The 6938-nt window shown below is 41.1% G+C and overlaps 1 pseudogene; it reads right to left on the bottom strand.

Moving 5' to 3' along the window:
• Positions 1-291: 291 nt before the first annotated feature.
• Positions 292-3714, bottom strand: LOC123462865 (annotated as a pseudogene).
• Between the last annotated feature and the right edge of the window lie 3224 nt (positions 3715-6938).

Raw genomic sequence — 6938 nt, 5'->3', positions numbered from 1 at the left:
TCCTTCAGCCTGTAAGCCGAAATAAACTTATTTTTTTCTCACAAGCTACTCTTGGTTGGGTGATTTCTACCAGCAATGTGAACCTGACTGCAACACCCCCTGCCAAAAGCCTCCCCATGGGTTCCTTCTGTAACCCAGCCAAGAAGGACTTGCAATGTTAGGGTGCATGAGAAGTGGGTCCCTTCCCTCATGATGATCTCCTATAGGCACTTCTGCTCCTGGTTGCACAAGGGCAGGTGGCTGCACATCTCATTTATGACTGCCCAGCCACCAACAGACTATAGCAAAGCCCTAGTTGCCCTTGAGCACCTGGAGTGCCAGACACTCTGGGGTCCCACAAAAGGTTTTCATGTTGGCATTCTTTGCACAGGCCAAAGTCAGTGATCTTGATATGTCTATTTTGGTCCAGCGTGAAGTTTTCCAGCTTGATGTCATGGTACACCAACCACATCCCTCCTGTGTAGGTCACAAGTGCTGGGGCAAGCTCTGCATTATAAAAGCATGTTTGATCCTCCATGAAGACTCATTCTAGGATGGTGGAAGAGCAGCTCACCCCTGTTGGCATATTCCATCATGAGGCACCTGAAGTAATGGGTCTGGAAGTGTACTTGGGGCAGTGAGGAAGAGGTACCTGGAAGTCTGGGGGACCGAGTGCTCGGTGACCATGCAAGCAACTTCATTCTTGGCAGTGACAGTTCCTGCCACAGGATCTTCAAGGTGTAGTGGTCAGTGGCCTTCTCCCTTACAAGTATGACTTTTTCCAACATGTGCCTTCAAAGTAGTCTGAAATTTTCAAAACCATTCATGGTCACTTTGGCGTGTCCATTGCTGACCATCATACCCATCTTCTCAGATGTGGAAGAGTCTCTAGAAGGCCATGGGATCCTAATATGGGTGCTACGTCCACGGCGACCTCGCCTGTGTAGCAAGCAGAGATGCTTCTGCACTGGAAGAGAGCTGAGGACAGAGGGCCAGCACTCCTCGGAGGGATGCCCCCGGTGACCCCTTGGCAGTCAGTTACTGTAAAGGTTCCTGCTGCCCATGAAGTCATGACGACCTAATTGCTGGCGCCAATGCTGTTTCTTTCCTGCTTTCTTCTAGCTGTTTGTCTAAGAACAGCTAATTCAACACTTATTAGTAATCATGCACGCAATCAGAGTACAAGAAACAATCTAAGCATTGAATGTGCCCCTCCTATGATTAGGGCAATGGAGAGAATGTATAACTCTACTAGGAATAAAAAATTAACTCTAGAACAGTTTTTAGATGGTGTAAAGTAAAAACAGCTTATGATGTTTGAGAACGATACTGAGCCTGAGAATATGAAAGTAGAAATGTTGATCGGTAGTGTTCATAAGAAACATGACAGTTCTGCAGAAAAGGAGTTACAAAACTTAGGTATTCCCACCAGGAAACTTCCTGGGGGATATGTTCAGTACTTGATCAAGGGCAGATGGTGGACTCCTAGAGCTGGAATCTACTTAGTTCCACTCCCCTATGAGGGAGGATATGATGAATTCGGTAATAGATGGGTGAATTATGAAGTAAAAAGGAGGCTATGGCATTCTCTTCCATTTATGGGAACGCTGAACAAGGAAGCGTAAGCCTTGGTGTTTATACAGTCCTTGGGGTATAAGAAATAAGTAACCTGTTATTCACCTTACACCTAGTTTCTGTTTGTATAATGTTGTGGTCAATGATACAAGGCGCCCTTCTTAAAAAATGGGTACAGTTCCTGCCTGATCAACATCACATGTATGCTTACAATAGAACAATACTCAAGATTGTTTAGATTAATGATTTCTGAGATCACTTGTTGGCTTGCTAAGTTTCTCTGTTCAATCTGTATAAAATCTTCATGAAACCTTCAGTAAATTGCAGCAGCATATTCTACCTAGAGTGTGTCTGTCTGTCATTTCCTCGCCGAATCCCGAGTTCTCCTTGAGCCTTCGCCCTTGTTCTCCCTCGGTCCTGATCTCCCCGAGAGTCAGTCCGCGGCATATGGGCTGGATTGCTTCAGGTTGTTTTCCACTGTTTAGGTCTCCAATGTCCATTGTCCCCTCTCATCTACAGAACATACATGGAAGGCCCTTTTGATGACATTGGTCAGGTGCAGGCAGCATATGACAAAGCTGTTGAGCTCTTGGTCTTGATCAGCTGGCATTTTGCTATGGAAAAGTTGTTTAGGGCAGTGAGATCTGATCAAAGGCCTTGGGTCTCTGCTTATACCCAGTGAAGGAGCCATCAATCTTCAGACCAAAATACTGGGGGTCTCCTGATTTTGATGTATTTTTCTTCTCAGCCAAGATATATTCTCAGTTTCCATACCTGGAGGTGGTCCCAGAATCCAAGACCTTTTCTGAGTCTGGCCAAGTTGAAGGACAGAGAGATGGGGATGGGAGAAGAGAGCTCTGATACACTTATAGTAGTAACACGTGCCTACGATTCCAGCATGAGGGAGGCTGAGGCAGGTGGACTGCTATGAATTAAGGGCAGCCTAAGCTATATAGTAAGTACCATCCCAGAATGGGCTACATATAACATCTTCTCAAATAAAAGAAAGTTTCAAATGACATTGGTGGACCACAGGTATAGCTCATTAGTAGATTGCTTGTCAGGCTGAGGCCCTTGTTTTGAGCCCCAGCACCATATGAAACTAAACTAAACTAAAATAAAATAAAATGACAGGTGAACTATATAGACATAATTCTAAGGTCATCTGTGAGTTGTCTGTCAGAATAGTAGGAAACAGTCAAAAAAGGATGAGGACTTCCTATACCTTGGCAGCTAGCTAAATAAAGGAAAATAAAAATGTACAATTTTATTATGCTCCCTCCAACACATAATGATAAAAATGTAGAAGTATTCTATCTCTGTAGGGTTTTCTTAGTGCTCCTATATACACATAGCCAGATTTTATGACAGAAAATTTTTCTTTCACCTTTTATTTTGAGGGATATTTTTGCTGGTTTAGAAGTTTGGGGTGGCAACATGGTCTTCCAATATTTGCTATACTCCATATAAAGCCTTTCTGGCTTTCAGAGTTTCTATTGGAAAATCAAATGTTATTCTGATGGGCTTACTTTTGTAAGTGACAAGTTGTTTCTTTCTTGAAGCTTTTAATACTCTTTCTTTGCTTTCTGTGTTAAGTGTTTAAATATAATATAATGTAGGGAATTTCCTCTCTGGTCCTGCCTATTTGGTGTTATGTATGCTTCTTGTACCTATGTTGGCCTCTCTTTCATAATATTTGGAAATTTTCTTATATAATTTATTGAAAATATTTTTCTTTGCCCTTGACTATAGGTGTTCCCTTTTCATATGCCTATGATTCAAAGTTTTGGTCTTATTTTAAGGTTTTATACATTTATGCCATGTTCTATTTGTGTGTTTATTTGAACTTATCATTGATTTTGTTTTACAAATTTACTTCCTCTGCCTTGTACTCAAGTCCTGATACACCATATGATATATTCTTTTGGTAAGGCATTCTTAGGAGGCTTTAAAATTGAGTTATTTATATCTTTTTTATTTCCATTAGGCTTTCCTGCAGCATCTATGTCTCTCCATTGTGTTTAATTTTCCTTTCTTGCTTTGATTTTATCTTTGTATGTCTGTGCTTTCTTGGTACTCATTCAGGCATTTGATTGTGTCCTCTTTGAACACTCTGAATTCATTCAGTTTTATCGTTTTGTTGATTCTCTTCCACGTCATTCAGCTGTTTGTTCATATCCTCTTCAAGCTTATTGTATGTGTTTATCATCACTGTAGTTTGGAATTCTTTGGAGTTTCCTCCAAGCAGTTTTTATTGGGGGCTACGACTATGGGACTAGGCATTCTTGTTGGGGACATTTTGCCTCAGTTGCCTATGTTACTGGCTTTTCATTGGGGTTTGCCCACCTGAAGATAATTTCTTTTTCTTGCAGCAACAATAGCAGCTCTACAAATAGCAGGACTGTTTTGTGTGCAGGAAGAGTGCTTACCTTGAACCTGAGAGACCTATTCTACCTTTTTCAGGATGGGCATGCATAAGTGTTCTCCCCATAGTTCTAGAATGGGCAGACTATGAATAGTTACCAGCCCCAAGAGGGCCTGATCCCTAATCTGGATGGACATGGGCCTTAGGTCTAGACCTAGGACTGATTTGGGTGCAGGGGGAAGCTCACCTTGAACCTGTGAGGCCAACTCTTCCTTGCTCAGGGCAAATGTGCTTGAGAATCTCCCCTGGGATCTCAGTAGGAAGGACTGGGGAGTGAGACCAGTGCCAAGTGGGCCTAGTCCCTGGTACTGATGGGCACAGCCATCAGTCTACACGTGGGACTGATTTTGGCTCAGTGGAAGAGCTCACCTTCTAAAATACACTTTAAAAATAAAGAGTTAATAGTGTATTTAATGGAAAACTTTCTTTGCCCCAGTTTCAAATTCTTGTGATTCAAATATTCTGTATTCAGAAGATCTGATAGTATGGCTTTTTCTTCAGATTAATTTAGAACCGAACTAAATGGAGAAAATAAACCAGTTTCAGGTGTCTGAATTCATTATTCTTGAGCTTTGTGATTCGTGGGAGTTCCAGGTCTTTATTATGTCATCATTATAGGAAACATTTTCATTGTGGTCATGATTATTATTGACCTCCATCTCCACACTCTATGAGCTTACTGTTGGCTAATCGCTCATTCATTGATTCTTTCTGCAATTAGTACCCCCAAAATAATCACAGACTTTCTAAAAAAAAAACAGATTATCTACTTTGGATGGAATATGTGCCAGATTTTCTTTGGATACTTCCTAACTGTGCTTAGAATAATTAAGCCCTTATTTATTATAAGTTTTTTTTCTTTTTTAATTGACAATTTTTATACATGTAAAATTGTACTTTGTACATACTCTGTTCCTATTACCTTCTCTTGTCCCCTATTCCCCATCCCACTTCCACTGAGCCCCTTCTTTCTAAGCAGTCCTTCTTACACTTTGATGTCTTTTTGAAATATATATATTGTATTTATTTATTTATTTAATTGAGAGAGAAAAACAGAAAGAGAGAATGGGCACACAAGGGCCTCTAGCCACTACAAACATACTACAGACATATGTGCCCCCTTGTGCATTTGGCTTTCATGAACCAGGGTCCTTTAGCTTTGCAGGCAAATGCCTTAACTGCTAAACAGTCTCACCAGTCCCTGATTTTTCTTCTATTTTGCACTCTAACATCCATGACACCCATGTTGCTGGGCAAAATATTATGCAGGTTTTGTACAGGTAATGACAATTGCTGTGGGGTCATACATGAAACATTCACTTTAGGTCTGGTATATATTGTTATAAAGTTCTCCTACCCATCTTTTCCCTCTTGCATTCTTTCCACCCCATCTTCTGCAATCTTTTTCTGAGTCTTGAAGGGGGTATTATCAATGTCTCATTTAGCACTGAGCACTCAACAGTGATTTATTTACACAGACATTGGATTAGTGTGGCTAGGAGAAGAATCTGACCATATGGATTTTGGTTTTTTGAAACTTTTGTTTTGGAGTAATGGGCATGGACTTGGCAGTTGCAACTTAAGATGCCTTCCAGAGTGTTAAGCCTAGTTTTCTGGGCAATTATGGTGACAGTTTGAACATGCTACAGAGAGAATTGTATTGGCTTTGGAACTTTCAAAGAGGAAGAAAAGACAGCAGAAAACTTTGTTGAAACCAGACTACTGGCATAAGGGCTGGCTGCACTCTTCTGATCATTCCCAGAGAGTTTACTCAAGGTTGAATTTGAAAGTAATTTGATGGGCTTAGAAGAAGACATGGTGAGAGACCAAAAAGAGATAACACGTAACTAATTAAACAATGACACTGCCATTGTAGGACAAACCATTGTGAATAAAGGAGGATCCCTGGCTTGGCTCAGATAAGGAACTAACTGATTAAAGTGCCGACCTTTGCTTCTGTAACTCATGCTCACTTGCTCAACAGGACATTCCAGAAATACTTACCTGTGGGGGCCTCCGGCCCCTTGCAAAAGATAGGATCTACAAGCAGTCTGCTGACCAGAGATGAGCAACTAGAAATGTTCCCGTGCACGCCCTCTTGGAACCAATCATTTTAAAAGATGCTATGTGATGTAACCCCTTTTCCCCCTTCCCACTCTTTTCCTTTATAAACCCCTACTTTTAGAAGGTCGGGGCTCTCTCCCACTCCCGCTGCGTCGGTCTGTGTGGATTGAGTCCCTGCTTAAGCTTGACATTAAAAGAAACCTGTTGCTTTTACATTCGAGTGTCTTGGCTTCTGTGGCAGTCCTCTAGGTGACTCCTGGGTGACCGGGGGTCTTGGCTCCTGGTCAGGGGTCTTGGCACAACAATGGAACTGACAGATAAAAAAGTTAAAGTTGGAAAACTCATTCAAGTTTAAAATTAGTGGATCAGAGACAGTTTTTAGGTTATCAAAGCTCCTATTTTTAAGGATGGAGAATTCCTTTACATTGAAACAATGGAAAGATGCCTGGGGTGATTTTGCCAAGGAAAGACTGAATGAATAGGTATGAAAATTCTTTTGAAAGGAGGTAACTGAAAGATCACCTACTCTTTTAGATCACATTTATTTCATCAAAGTTGCTGTGTTACTGCATACTTGGTCTTGGTTTTGGAAATATGAAAAATGTGTGAATGCAGTTCTAAGAGCCACTGGTGAGATGTGGAATATGGAACAAGGAATGATGTCCCTGGTAGTCTAGTAAAGCCGTGAGAAGATGGGCCATATTTTGCAATGGAGACTCAAAGATTCTTTGAATATACCAGGACTATGCAATGTAGGCTTGGGATGGAAGTCTAACTTAGCTACTCAGCCCAGTTGAAAGGGTACAATGAGAAAATTCAGTAACTGTCATCACTAGGTATGGATATTGAAGTTGAAATGAAAATGTGTGATGTTTACCTAATGGTTTTTGAGTTG

Source organism: Jaculus jaculus, chromosome 8 (genome assembly GCF_020740685.1).
Source record: "Jaculus jaculus isolate mJacJac1 chromosome 8, mJacJac1.mat.Y.cur, whole genome shotgun sequence".
Lineage (NCBI taxonomy): Eukaryota > Metazoa > Chordata > Mammalia > Rodentia > Dipodidae > Jaculus > Jaculus jaculus.
Note: the sequence above shows the minus strand (reverse complement) of the source record. Positions and strands in the feature narration are given on the sequence as shown.